Source organism: Hipposideros armiger, unplaced genomic scaffold (assembly GCF_001890085.2).
Source record: "Hipposideros armiger isolate ML-2016 unplaced genomic scaffold, ASM189008v1 scaffold_13, whole genome shotgun sequence".
Lineage (NCBI taxonomy): Eukaryota > Metazoa > Chordata > Mammalia > Chiroptera > Hipposideridae > Hipposideros > Hipposideros armiger.
In genome coordinates this window covers 7,170,919-7,186,445 of record NW_017731363.1, presented here as the reverse complement: position 1 = coordinate 7,186,445, position 15,527 = coordinate 7,170,919, and the positions used below count along the sequence as shown (strand labels likewise).

Genomic DNA, 15,527 nt, shown 5'->3' with positions numbered 1-15,527 from the left:
TGAGTATCTGATGCCTGTGTTATTGAGGCTGGGTGGTTCACTTCAATGACTACTCTCACTTTTTATCTAAGTTATGTAAAAGAGAGAGGCATATAGAATGACAGCTAATGAGTTTGAGAATTCAGTTTCTAAAAACAACAATTTAGATATATTGGCCAAGATCAATGGCTTGTCATTTAAATTTAAAAATTTTCAGTCTTGTACTTTTTTTTTATTAAAGTTTGTTGAGGTGACAATTGTTAGTAAAGTTACATAGGTTTCAAGTGTACAATCCTGTAATACATCATCTATACATCACATTGTGTGTTCACCACCCAGAGTCAGTTCTCCTTCCATCACCTATATTTGATCCCTTTTACCCTCATCTACCACCCCCTCCCTCTCCCCCCTACCCTCTGGTACATCCTTGTTAAGAGTAAACTTTACTTAAATTGTCTTTTTATTATTCATGTGAATTGGTTGTACTTTTCTGTTACATGTTGTAATTATTAGTTGCTGGTATTAAGTCAGGTTTTCAATGTTTATCCAGAATTACCTTATCAATAGTACACTGTTATGTTAACTGTTTTTGGTTTCCTCAATAAACAATCATTACTGGTATCAGTATAACATGGAATGAATACAGGAAGTGACAACAGATGAAGATGGAGAGGATGTTGGGCCCATAGTAGCCATGTTTTGATATGTGGCTCCATCCCATTGGCCACAGTTGACTGAACTATGTACAGATACTTGACACATGCTGAGTCAGTCACTCTCTTTCCTTAGAATTTAGAACAAGAACTAAAAATAACAAAACATTCTCTGTAAGTACATACAAGTATAATATGTAAAATGAAAAGCTTTGTGGCAGTCATATAAAAAGAATATTGTACATAGTAGATTTATACAGGCCCTCATAAAGAAGAAAGGACAAATAGAGAGTCCTGGCTACTTTCCAGGTCTTTCCTAAACTGGCTGCATTCCTGCCCTTGAGTTTCACGAGACACCGCTGTATCCTTATAACAGATTCCTCTTTTGCTAAAGCTAGTTTGATTTGCTTTCTTTTAGTTGTGACCAAATAACCTAAGATAATATGTCTTACCATTATCACAGCAGCTTTTCCAAATTCTACTATAATTATTTACTTCCCCATAGAGATTCTTTAAGTAAGTAGCTATCACTTATTTTTTCATATCCCCAGCACTGAGTCAGTACTCAATAAATATCTGCAAAGTGATGAAAGAGAAAAGCGTGTCTAGGTGGGAGACATAGCATGATGAAGACTGATACAACAGCCATTACTTCTCATATGGAAATGTTTCTTCATGACTATTGGTGTTTTAAACCCTTAGAATAGTTTTCCACAAACTGCATTCAGTGGCTACCCACTGTGTTGAGATGGGAATAAGTATTCAATGTAAAATGCTTCCACAGTAATTATGTATGGGAAATACTGTGTTACACAGAGTTAGCCATTTTCTTTACCATAGTAATTCTCAAAACCTTTAAAATGATATAGGAAGGTGATAAAACAATCAGGGTTTCCCAATCTCTTTGACCATGGGATCCTTTTTCCACAAAACGACAGAACTCAGCTCAACAACAACAAATAAAATAATTAATTAGTTAAAATTTTTAAAACACTGCTTTTAAAACAGGCAAAAACTAGAATAAATATTATTCCAAAGAAGATATACAAAAGTTAACAAGCACATGAAAAGATGCTCAACATCACTAATCATTATGGAAATGTAAATCAAAACCACGATGAGATACCATGTCACACCCATTAGGATGATTACTATAAAAAAATAGTAAATAACAAATATTGATGAGGATATGGAGAAATTGGAACCTTGTATGCTGTTGGTAGGAATGTAAATGCTATAGCCACTATAGAAAACATTATTGCAGTTTCTTAAAAAATTAAAAATGGAATTACCGTATGATCCAGCAATTCCACTTATAAGCATATACCCAAAATAATTCAAAGCAGAGTCTTGAATAGATATTTGTAAACCACTGTTCATAGCAGCATTATTCACAGTAGCCCAAAGGTGGAAGCAACCTAACTGTTCATCTATGGATGAATGAATAAACAAAATGTGATATAAACATACAATGGATTATTATTCAGCCTTAAAAATTGAGGAAATTCTGACACATTACAACATGAATGAGCCTTGAAAACATTATGTAAAGTGAAATAAGTCAGTCACAAAAAAACCAAATACTGTATGATTTCACTTGTATGAGGTACTAGAGTAGTCAAATTCATAAATACAAACAATAGAATGGTGATTGTCAGGGAGTCGGGGGGAAAGAGGAATAAGGAGTTATTTTTTAATGGGTATAGATTTTCAGTTTTGGAAGTTGAAGAGTTCTGGAGATTGGTTGCACAACAGTGTGAATTTACTTGACACTACTGAACTGTACACTTAAAAATGGTTAAGATAGTAAATTTTATATTATGTGTGTTTTATCAAGATTAAATTAAAAGAAAAAACTTCCCAGAACAGTATCCTCTGAAACAAATATTTTTTAGAAATAATGCCAAGACAATGTGTTGTTCCCCAAAGCACATACATGGAGCAAAGCCATTGTAACATGAAGAAAGTGTAATGATTAACCTTCCTTTTCTGTGAAATTTCCACCATAGTAAGTTGTAAGATAGTCAGTGTAATGCAGTAGCCACTTGTTTCCTCTTACTTGAGAGTGGGTGAAAATCGCAGTTACATTTTCTTTCCTGATGAATAACTTTTAATATTGTATTATGTTGGCCTCTTCTTTCCATCTTTAAATATATGGTGTCAGAGAATGATGATATGAAGAGAATGTTCCGGGCATAAATAGCAACCATCTCCCTCTACTTTCTCCCCTAATTGAGTAGCCACAACACATAGCCCCAAGGAGACCTCTAAGGGCAAGTGTAGACTTCTAAGTATCTAGCAGTAGTGGGTAAGGTGCTAAGTGCCAAGCTTTGGGGGAATTTATCTAATCTGATCAAAATCCTCTGGATCTCCAAAGCTTTTCTTTTACTTCTGATCACATATTCTAAGAGACAATAAAATCTCAGTTCGTTATAATCCTACTGCTGCCATTTGCAAGCTTTCATCTCATCATATAACATCTCGGTAGCTGTTGTCCTCTCTGAAACCCGGGGCCAATACCAGAACAACCTTCTTGCAGCCATCCTGAAGAGTAATGAATAGAAATAAGTTATAAATATAAAATGATGTATAAATCTTTTAGCACCACAGACTTGGGATGTTTGAAGTACACAAAGGACAGACTGATAAGACTGTCAATCCTGTCTCTGATGTATAGACATTTAGAAAGTGGGATCCCATCTATTCAGGCTCTTAGAGCCTCAGTTTAAAAAAAATCAATGATTTCCATCAATGTAGAGAAATGTGCCCTTCTGCCTTTCTGGGGCAAATTTAATGAATTTTCCTGTAAATGTTACAGCCATATGAGACGAGGTTACATTTTATCTGCAGTGTAGCTAGACTCATTATGGACAATTTTCTTAATTCAGAGAGTATTCTGCTCTACAGAGATGCTGCTCTGCTAGTGCCTGGCTACATAGGAGGCATCAGATTGAGTGAATATTAATGTGAGGTTGTTTCCATATTACATAGCTAACATACTGAAAGAAAAACAATTCAAGTTAAAAAGAACCAAGGCTGACAGTTTTAAAACCTTAATGGGGTGCTATTTTCAACTGTGTTAAGTTTTAATATTGAATACCTTGGTCTTCATTAAGGACTTAGTACTTAACATTACATTTCTCTGGGGGTTCTGAAAATATGATAAAAGTGGACTAATAGTCTCTCTATTGTTGAAGTAGTAAGCAATGCTCAACTGTGCCCAAGTACATTTATGCAGCTTTTTCAAAACAATCTGTAGGCTCGCACCCACCAAAATTTTACTGGGAAGTAAAAATTCCATGTTAAAGAAGAATGTGTGTTTATGTGCAACTAACTTGAGGGCCTTTGCATAGAAGCTTTGGGCCTAGAGTTAATAAAAAATAGAACCATTTAATTAGTAGTCCTGAAACCAAAATTCCTTCCTAGTCAATTAGAAGAAATATGTGTTGGCCTAATCAGCTGAATCATTACCATGCTGATACAGTACACTGGTAATTTGTCTTCAATGTCTGGCATTCTGCTTTTTGAGGAAATTAGGGGGAGGAGATGCATATCCCTGCAGGTCTAGTCCCTGTAGCAAAGTTGCTGCTATTCCACTCCAAATACATCTTGTCAACCTCCCATTCACAGGCAGGTCTAGAATCCTACAGAAAACATTTCAGCCATTGAGGGAAATGAGATAGCAATAGAGACATTTTTCTCTTCAGTTCCTTCCTGAGCCTAAGAAGCAGTATTCATACAGCCTTCTTTTTTTTTTCTGTTTCCTCACTCTTTCTTTCTTTTTTTTTTTTACCCTTTTCTTTTTTTTTTTCATACAGCCTTCTTAGGTGTGAAAGAAATAATAAAGTAGACTAGCCTCCCCTTTTTTACTGTAAATCAGAATTGAGCTAATAAAATTCTTACCAGAAGAAAAGGGTAATATATTCTTCATTTCTCCTTTCCTTTCTCTTCCTTTTTCTCAAATCCTCCTTTTCTCCTCTAGCTTATCCACCAGAAGATAGGTGCAAAGGTACAACACTGGCTGTAATTGAGAAAAGGAGCTCAGAGAAGCCATCATTCTACAAATAAGCAAACTTATTATCAGTTACAAAGTGACTTCTCCAAGGTCAGGTTGAGCCCCTTCTCAGTTGTGTCAAATCCGTGTGTGCATGTACTAAGGAGACCCAAATAAAACCACAACAAAAATTAAAACAAAAAACAAAACATTGTGAAATCCTGTTTCCCCACTAGAAAGACAGCAAGGTACTTTGTTGAACATTATCAGAGGCCATTTTGGATGAAATATAGTCTTTCCCCATTTCAGCATCACCACCCAGATAAATGAAGCCTACCTAATGCCCAATAAATCATCAGTGTGTTTTCTTCTTAAAAATGGCAAGTCTTCTCATTATCATTTCAAACCAAAGAGCTTATTATAACACTAGGTATTTTCTTCCAGAGATGCATTAGATTAGGGAATAATAGTAGGTAAACTGATCTCTAGATCTGAAGAGTTTGAGTGACCACTGTAAAAATATTTTCAATTATTTACTGAGAAGAAACTCTCCATTTGTATTTGTGAATCATCACAGCCATTTCCAGGTAAGGTGTTATTCTCTCTAGTGACACTTGACTAGAAAGTGGTCAATAGAAACACTTCGGCACAGACATTCACAAGAAACCTCACTTGAGAGCTCATACTACTGTATGTTCTAAAGACTTTTCTGGATGGTCTTAAAGACAAATTCTTTTAAAAGCAAAAATCAACTTCAAAACCCAATTTTCAAGTTATAAAGGGTTCATTCTTTCTCTTCTGACCTGAGTAAAATATTAGAGACCCAACTACCGCAACAGGCTTATCATATTCCATTTAGCATGGACTAGACCCCTTAATTATAGCTTTAAAATATTTTCTAGGTTTCATACCCTTATCCAGAAAAGAGCACTTTGAGAAACAATAATGATGTTTCCTTCAAAGTAAAGAAAAACTTTCACCTTCTGAAATTCAAGTCTGTGGCTTTTCACAGAAATCTGGCTCTTTCTCACAACATTTTTGTAGTCAGGGACAAATAAGTGTCAGTAGTAACAACATAAACTTTATTATTAAATAACCTGGGCATGCAGATGGTTCTCTCGTTTCAAAGAAGGAAGAATGCCAGGAACACAAACACGCGGAAGTGAAAGGCTGTGCTTGATGCACTTATAGGAATTGGATATGTTTCAGGCCACAGATGCCAGGAGTTTTGTTTTCTTTTTAATTTCATCATGCTTTTAACACCATTTTTCTTTCCACAGTCCCTTTAATGCTTTTGAAAAGATCCATTCATCTGAGTCATCCTAGATGATGGAGAACAGTATGAGCTTTGGACTGAACAGAAGACTCTCCCTCCTCTGACTGGTAAGAGACGACTCTCTAAGTGCCTTATATGTTCAACTTTCAATTAATTCCACTCACACTATACTCCCATTGGAAATGAAGACAAATAGTGTTGCAGTTTTCAGGTATAGCCTCAATATTTACTTCTGGTAACAGCCAAGGATATACTTCTCAGACTCTGGGAATTATAAAAATCACTTTGGAGGAGACATTTTTGACTCTCTTTCTCTTTGCCACAGAGGAGGAGGGACACAGGAATGGTTAAGAAAGCTGGAATAAGGAGAGAGGGTACACCAAACCTGAACACCCCCTTAATCTGACTTCAGACACCCTATTATGTAGAGTTTAATGCAAATATTATTTACCAAGTATGGCAGATTCCTACCACCACCACACCCATGTCCCCTTCAGCCCTTATATTTCAGTGCCAACTGCCACCTGCCAGCATCTGCCTTTCTTTGCCCTTGGGCTTTCTCTGGCCTTAAATTCCTCAGGACTTCTACTCCCCCACACAAACACGAGGCCACAAATGCCAAGAAATAAATGCCTTCTTACAAGAACAGCCTTTGACCAATGACTCACAGAAATTCATGCATAAATATCTCAGTGCCTTTGTTCCTCAGGTGGGATAACTCTGAGCTGTTGATCTACTCTGGGGCCCAGAGCGCCCCAGTGTGATTAAGCTCCAGTTGCCTACAATAGTAATAACACAACTTTATTTTCTGGATTCCATTCTTTGATTTACTCTTCTACTATGTCTCTTGAAATCACACCCTACATAAACTACTTGCACTTGAACCTATGTCTATGGGTTGGCTTAAGACAGTTTTGGGATGTAGACTCTGAATGAAGAGGAGGAGCTGCTTTGTTAGATGAGGTTCATATACACAGCGGGTGCCCCCAAAAAACATATACACATTTTAAGAAAGGGAAACACTGTATTAAAATTGTAATACCCAATATACACCGATAACAAAAGATGAATACAAGTCATGTGTATACATTTTTTGGCACCCCTGGTATACAACCCATCCTCTTCTATATATACCTCTACCAATGGTTCTTAGTCTTGGTGGCAACTTTCCCCCTTATGATTAAATTTTACTTGATTTCATTTGGATATAAATGGTGAGGCTGTCTCCTGCCTCATACTCCAACGCCTGTTTCATCTCCCCCTGTTCTACATTGATGGGTCTTCCGACGACCAATCCTACCCTACCCATAGGTTTAGCTTCACTCAATGTCTGAGTCCTCATAAAGATTTCACACACACACACACACACACACACACACACACACACACAGTTCTTAACATTTTTTATGCTATGAAATACTTTGTCAGCCTGTGGACACATTTCAGAATGTTTTTGAATTCATAAAATCTAATGTATAGGATTACAAAGGAATAGAGTTATAATGAAATATGAATGGTAACCTGGACTCCAGATATTCCTATCCATATACATGTAAACTCAAGGAACTTCTGCCCTTATCATTTTCTTCATTTCCCTCATAAGGCCATGGGACTTATAATTAAATCATGATTTCACACTTGCTGTCTTCCTGGACACTTCTGGCTCTCCAGTGCCAAGTTCAGAGTGAAGATTTTGTGCCCCAGGAGAGAAGTCCTGCTTATCTGTGTTGCTCCTGATTTAATGTCTCACCTCTGCTTTTCCTCATCTTTTATAAGTAGGACCGTTCATATTAATGCCCACTGTATGGATTGCTTAGTTACCAACTAGCTTTCTGCCCTGACATGAGATTGTTGCCTGCCTTGGATCCCTGCTTTGTTCTCATAGCTTTGAATCTTTCAATATAATTTCCATTATACTTCTTCATTATACCTCTAGCTCACTAAGGCCTTCTTTGTTATGATCAGGGGTACTATTTATGATGTCTGTAATTTTCTTTAAAATATTTCAGCATAAACTGCATGATATAGATATGTCAGTTTTAATTTACCCTTAGGAGCAATTAGGGATCCTAGTAAGGAATCCATATCCCAGGAATGGTCAGGAAACAATTAATAACAAAGGCCATTCCAGGGATGGCTAATACAAATGCCTCCACTATCTTTATCTCCCATCCACACGAGGTTTTGCTAATTCGCATAATCAATGGTAGAAATGGATTTTCATTGGTAAAATTTATAGCTTGATAATTAGGCTAAGAGATGTTAGAAATGGCTCTCAGGGGTGCAATTGGTGATACTCAAGATGTATTTATTGGCAAAATATTTTAAAAACACTACTCATCTTTAAGAATCAAACAAGCGCTTTACATTTATCATTGGTTTGAGCACACGTTTAACCCTAAATCCAGAACCTGGTTGATGTTCTGGAATATTCCTGATCACCTCTTTATAGTGGATGTTTAGTAGGTCCCACCACTATAATAATATTGTAGTTGTCAGATGAACATTTTATGCAAGTTATTCATGGAGCACCAGAAAGAACAGAATTCTAGGATTTTAGTTTGGGATTATATGGCACTTCCTGTTTGCTTGTTAATAAATGTCTATGTGTGTAGCAGGATTTGGTCTGAGATTTTCTTTTATCACCAAATTGCAAGAGATGCCAACCCTCACCTACCTCTAAGTTTTGGTGGTTCCTGAGAGCTTCCAAAATGAGCCTAAGAATTGTGATGATCAAATTGCCTTACCTCCTTGCCCTACTCCTTCATCAGAGAATAGTATAGATTTCCCATTATGCACAAGACCATCTTGTTGAATACCCTGGTGCCACCATTTTCCACAATGGGGATTAGGATTGTTTCATCCCATTGGGCTGCCCTCTTTGGTTCCAGCTCTGTTCTTGAGGGAGTCTTCCCTTACCTTCATCTTGTCTTGAATAGGTTTCAGCCCTGTTATGCTGGTTCCTTACCATTACAGGTGTCAAATTCATTCATTCATTCATTCATTCTACAATTATTAGTTGAGCACCTTCTATGTACCATGCAGGGTTCTAGACCCAGATGATATTTCAATCAATAAGACAAATAAGATCTTATGAGTAAAGATGAATAAAATAGGGTGTAAATGTCTAACTATTATGTGGCTTTGTACACCTGAAACTAATAAAAAAAGATGAATAAAATAGTGAACAAGTTAATAGAATAATTTAAGATACTAATAAGTGCTATGAAAAAAAATAAAATAAGATTATGGATGTGGCATTACAGCAGGGGGTTGGCTATTTTGGAAAGGATGGTCAAACAAAGCCACTCTGAAGGTTAATAAGGAGTACACTAAGCAAAGATATTATAATTCTTTGCATCTGAGCACTCTACAGTTAATATTAGTAATCAGTGTGATATGCAGTGAAGGGTGGCACTGAGAACTCTAAAGAGTTCATTTTTAACCTTTTAGGAAGAGCCAGATCCTTGTTAGTACATATACCTCAACTGAAGGTTTAACAACAGGGTGAAAGAATCCCTTAAAGAACCAACATCCATTTAGCTTCCTTTGAAGCAATGTAATGCACAATTAGCACTTGAACTTTTTTCATTGAATTGTTCAGTTAGATTAGTTTGTCTAAACTGACTGGTTTAGCATTTTGTAGTCCACAAATAGACAAAGAAAATCAGTAGAAACCCAGCTTATCTTAATTGGTATTGATGGAGCACTGAGAATCCTAAAATCTGAGATTTAGACGGCCTTCAGAAAGATCAGTGTACCCAGGAAGAAAATGAGTTCCAGAAAATTAACCCAAAAATGGTCACCTTGCGCAACGAAAGTTCTCATGTTTGTATTGCTATTGTTTTTCAAAGATTCTTGGCATTTACATCTCACTTACTGTAAAATAGTTTGTTATGAACTGTTTTTAATTTTAAATATAAAACTAATATGAGCATTAAAGTTAAAATAGGAAAATAAATCACCCACTAATCTACTGCTATCAGTTTTATATTTACCTTTCACGTTTGCTGCATTAAAATATTTATATTATTTTAACCATAGAGTACATAAAATATCACACTTTTAAACCTAACGTTATATTACATGTCTTTTCCATCTTGCTATATAGTGTCTATGTTTTGCTTAATGCCTATAAAATATGCCATTGAGCAGTTATAACCTAATTTAATTAGCAAGTCTCCTATTTTAGCTATTTGGACTGTTTTAAATTTTTGTCGTTATTTGAAAAGTATCTTAATGCATAAGACTGTTCAAGAATTTGCATTATTTCCTTAAACTAAAGTCCCAGAAAGGAAATTACTATACCAAAGGCTTTGAATACTTTTATAGTTCTTAGAAACTTAATATGTTACATTCTATAAAGTTTATACTAATATTCAAAGCAGCTGTAATATCGAAAGGTATCAGATTTAACATATATACTTACCAGCATTCATTTTGTTTTCTTTAAAGATTTTTTTAATTGGGGAATTGGGGGATGGGAACAGCGCTGGGGAATTGGGGGAAGGGGAACAGACAAGTTGCTGTCGCTTTGTTCTTCAGTCTAGTTGTGGAGGACGTTGCTTCACTGACCCAAGTTGGCACCATCATTGCGCTCTTCCCAGGCGAGGCAGATCAGTCGCCGGCTTCTGGACGGCCACTCACGGCAGCTTGAGGGCCGTCACGCTGGCTGCTGGCTACACATGGTAGCCCATGGCAACCCACTGCAGCAGGGGATGCAGCCTACGCCATCGCCAGGGACTCAGGGCAGCTCAGCTCCAGGTTGAGCTGTTGTTCAGCATCTTAGCTGTAGAGGACAGTGTCACTGGCCCTCATATGTGGGATCCGAACCAGGGCCCTCCGGCGTCCCAAGCCAGCTCTTAACCAATGTGCCACTCGGCAGGCCCCCAGCATTCATTTTTAAGACTTTACTAATTAAATGTTGCCACTTTTTTATTGAACATTTACTTGAATTTTCTCTTTTGTGAATTGGCTATTCACATCTTTTTCCTGCTTATTTGTTGGTCTTAGAATTGATCATTCATTCAGACCCTTTGTATATTAGAGATGTTTACCCTCAGGCATTTTTGCTGCAAATATTTTTTCCGAGATGGCTTTTTGTTTTCTTTTGTGTAGAATATACCGAATTATCTGTCCTTCTTTTTCTTTGTGACTACTTCTGTCTCTCCTATATTTAGAAAGTCAGCATCTTCTGTAGTTTTTGATAAATGACCAATTTCTTTCCATTTTATGGTTGTTAGATTTTGTTCCTTTACATTAGAAGTTTATTTATATAAAACTTTTCATTCCTATTTAGTGCGATATGTTCATTCTATTCTTGTCCATTTGCTAATGAATTACCCTAATTTTATTTATTGTCTGCCATTCTTTTCCTATCTTAAAGGTATAAAATGATTATTTATATTTACATACAATGTGTTCTATATATTTTAATAACTTTATTAAGATAGAGTTGACATACAATAAATGCACATACTTAAAATGTACCACCACCATAATCAAAAAATGATTATTGATATATCCATCACTCCACAAAAGTTTCCTTGTGCCCTTTTGTATTCCCTACCTCTTGCCCCATTGTCCTTCACATCCCCTTCTTCCCATCCCCAGGCAACCACTTGCCACTATAGACTGCACTTTTAGAATTCTGTATAAAATAATTTAAAAATTAAATGAAAAAAAGACACACTCACAAAAAAATACAATTCTGTGTAAATGGAATCATATAGCGTGCACCCTTTTGGTTTGGCTTATATCACTCAGCATAAATATTTTGAGATTCATCCATGTTGTAGTGTGTATCAATAGTTCATTCATTTTATTGCTGAGCAACATTCCATTGGATGGCTATACCACGGATTGTTTATCCATTCTTCTTTCAATAGGCATTTGGTTCAGTTCATGATTGTTGACTATTGCAAATAAAGCTATTATGGGCATTCATGTGCAAGTCCTTGTATGGACATATGCTTTCATTTATTTCTCTTAGGTAAATATCTAAGAGTGGAATGGCTGAAGGACATTGTCAGTGTGTGTTAAACTTTTTAAGAAACTATCAAACTGTTTTTCCAAAGTAGGTGTCTCGTATTATATTCCCACCAGCAGTGTATGAAAGTTCCAGTTCTTCTACATTCTCACCAACACATGATATAATCAGTCTTTTTAATTTTAGCCATTCTTAGTGGGTGCATAATGGTATCTCACTGTGGCTTTAATTTGCATTTTCCTAATAATGATGTTGAGCATCTATGTATAAAAGTTTAGAATAATAATGTTCTCTTGAAGAATTGACACTGTTATCAATGTGATATGATTATAAAATAATCATATTTTTCCTTGGTAATATTCTTTCCTCTGAAATCTTTGATATTAATATAACCACTCACATTTTATTTGAGTCTTGTTGGCATGGTATACTTTTCTACTCTTTGACTGTTAACCAGTTTGTCTATATTTACAGTATATGTTTTGTAGATTTTCTTTTTTATCTACTTTAGAAGTCTCTAACTTTTAACTGTGATAATTAGAACTTTTATGTTTAATATAATGATTGACATGGTTGGGTTGAAGCCTATCATGTTGGTGTTTATTTTCTGTTTGTCCAAACTATTGCTTGTTCTCTTTTTCTGATTTCTTTTGGATTAATGAAATACTTTTTGTTTCATTTTATCTCTTTTGTTAGATTACAGCTTGTAACTATTTTGTTACTTTAGTGATTGCTTTAGGGTTTATTGTATAGATCTTTAACTTATCAGTTTACTTTCAACTACATACCACTTATATATAACTGTACACAACCTCACAAATAGTATAAAAACTTTATGATAGTGTACTTATATTCCTCCCCTCCAGGACTGTGTTTGTGTTTCCATAATACATTGTTACTATTTTTTTAAGTTAATTATCTTTTTATGATGGTAAAATATGCATAACATCAAATTTATTGTCTTTACCATTTTTAAGTGTACAATTCAGTGGCATTAAGTACATTCACATTATTGTGCCATAATCACCACAATCCATCTCCAGAACATTTTTATCATTGCAAACTGAGACCCTGTACACATTAAACAATATCTCCACATTCCTTCATTCCCCAGCCCCTGATAATCACTATTCTACTTTCTGTCTCTATGAATTTGACTAAAGATTCCTCATACAACTGGAATCATGCAATAGTTGTTCTTTTTGTGTCTGGATTATTTCACTTAGCATACTGTTTTCAAGGTTCATCTATATTGTAGCAAGTATCAGAATGTGGTTACCTTTTAAGGCTGAATAATACTCCATTGTATGTCTATAGCATATGTTTTTTGTTTACCCATTAACCTGACAATGGACATTTGGGTTGTTCCTACCATTTAGCTATTGTGAATAATGCTGCTATGAACATTGGTGTACAAATATCTGTTTGAGTTCCTGCTTTCATTATTTTGGGTATATACCCAGAAGTAGAGTTGCTGGGTTATATGGCAAGTCTATGAAAAACAGTTATTTATCCTTTGAAAAATTTTCATTAAAAATTTAAATTGTGATTTAGATTTTAAAATCTTCTCTATTTACCCATATAGGTACCATTTCTGGATCTCTACATCCCTTTGTAAAAATCCGTATTTCCAAATGTATATTTACGAGTGTTAGCTATTTGTTCTCAAAGTTGAACTCTAGAATAAGACTGACAACTTCTAGAAAACAACCATTTAAAATGAAGCATTGAATTCTAGGTCATCTAAAATATAACATGGAGAAAGAACAATGAGAAAATATGCAGTCTTTCCATCTGGTAATATGTCACAATTTTCCATTTATTCAGGTCCTCTTTTCAATATACCAATAAAGTTTTGCAGTTTTATTTATTCAACTTCTACATATCCTATCTTATGTTAACTTCTTCTGCTTTTAAGGGCATTATATTTCTATTGAATTGATCATTTTAAAATTATGCTTTATATGTCTATATTATGAAAGTGCAGAGTACTATTGAGTTCTGAGTATTTCTCATATACTGTTACCTTGATTAAGCTTTCATTAAGAGATTGTTATTTTTAGCTGAATGTCTTGGATTTCTAGGTGTATAATCAAGTCATCTCATTATAATAATTTTTTGTGTTATTTTCTTTTACTCCTATGACTTATCACAGTAATAAAATTTTCCAAAATACTACTATATAAAAAACAGTAAACATAGATATCTGCTATTGTTTTTCCTGAGTTGACAGGGACTACCTCTAGAGATCTGCTGTTGACTATGATGATGATAGGTTTATGATAAAGACTATTAATTACCTGTATATGTGTATTAATAGGAAAGCCTTCCATTCCTGTTTTAAAATACCTTTAAATGTTTAATTTTAACAAATGACTTTCTGCAGCTATTGTATTATTGACATAATTATATTAATGCACGTCCTTATATTTTATGATTGCTGTATTCCTGAGATAAACCCTACTTTACTATAGTGGGTTATTCTTGTATTATATTGTTATGGTCTCTGTGTTAGTATCTTATTTAAGGTTTTAGTTAGCTTTGTGCTTCTCTACACCTAATCTTGAGGGGGAAATGTATACGAAAACATGGGTGGTGGCCTTTAAAGAACTAGAGGATGAGGTTTTGTTTGTTTGGGGAGTGTGTTGCAGTATTTTTCTTACCATAAGCCTAACAGCTTGCATTTCTTAAAATTATAGTGATTAGCATAACTATAGCTGTATGGACATATAAGGTCCAGCTAAAAATGAGAAACTTAGGTAAAATTTTTAGGACAATACCAGACTCCTCTCTGCAATACTCACATTGACCTGTGCATACAATCTGGGTGGAACGGGAAATGGTGGCAAGAAATTATTTTAAACTTTAATATACATTTTAAAGCTACTATCTCAAAACTAAGGTTCATAAAAACAACATTATTGAGAAATTCTCTAAAATTGAAAAACTAAACAATCCCGTATCTTAATTCACCACCACCTTCCATGTTTTCCTATTACTCTGTGGCAGTTTATTGGAAACAGGTATTGAGGATTTTGGTTATTCTGTTTTGTTTTTATCTTCATATCCCCAGAGCCAAGGGCACATAAATCATCCTATAAATACCTGAATAAATTAAGAGAAAAATTGGGCCAGAATAAGTGGGTACGAAAGAGCAACAAAATGGGGCTTGAAACACAGCATGGCAGGAAGTAAAGCAACTGGAGAACAAGTTTTTTATCTTATCAAATGAAATAAAATGGGGGAAAATATAATTTTCCATGCTGTAACTTTACTTTAGCCAAGTATATCAGATTTAGCCAGCACTGGGGTCCATTTTTTTATACTGATAATTTAGGAATTTATTAATTTTATTTATTATTTTTTTATTGGGGAATTGGGGGGATGGGAACAGCACTGGGGAATTGGGGGAAGGGGAACCGACAAGTTGCTGTCGTTTTGTTCTTCAGTCTAGTTGTGGAGGATGTTGCTTCACTGGCCCAAATTGGCACCATCATTGCGCTCTTCCCGGGGGAGGCAGATCAGTCGCCGGCTTCTGGACGGCTGCTCACGCTGGCTGCTGGCTACACACGGTAGCCCATGGCAACCCACTGCCACAGGGGCTGCAGCCTACACCGTCGCCTACGACTCAGGGCA

General features: G+C 35.4%; 1 long non-coding RNA gene across 1 annotated transcript in view; it reads left to right on the top strand.

Annotated features, from left to right (window-relative positions):
* The first annotated feature begins 5,912 nt into the window (after window positions 1-5,912).
* The window catches only part of LOC109395328 (uncharacterized), an 89,930-nt gene continuing 80,315 nt past the window's right edge, over window positions 5,913-15,527 (top strand). The window contains exon 1 of the long non-coding RNA XR_002126640.1: window positions 5,913-6,009. This is a non-coding gene — a long non-coding RNA (uncharacterized LOC109395328). The remainder of the gene's footprint in view (window positions 6,010-15,527) is intronic.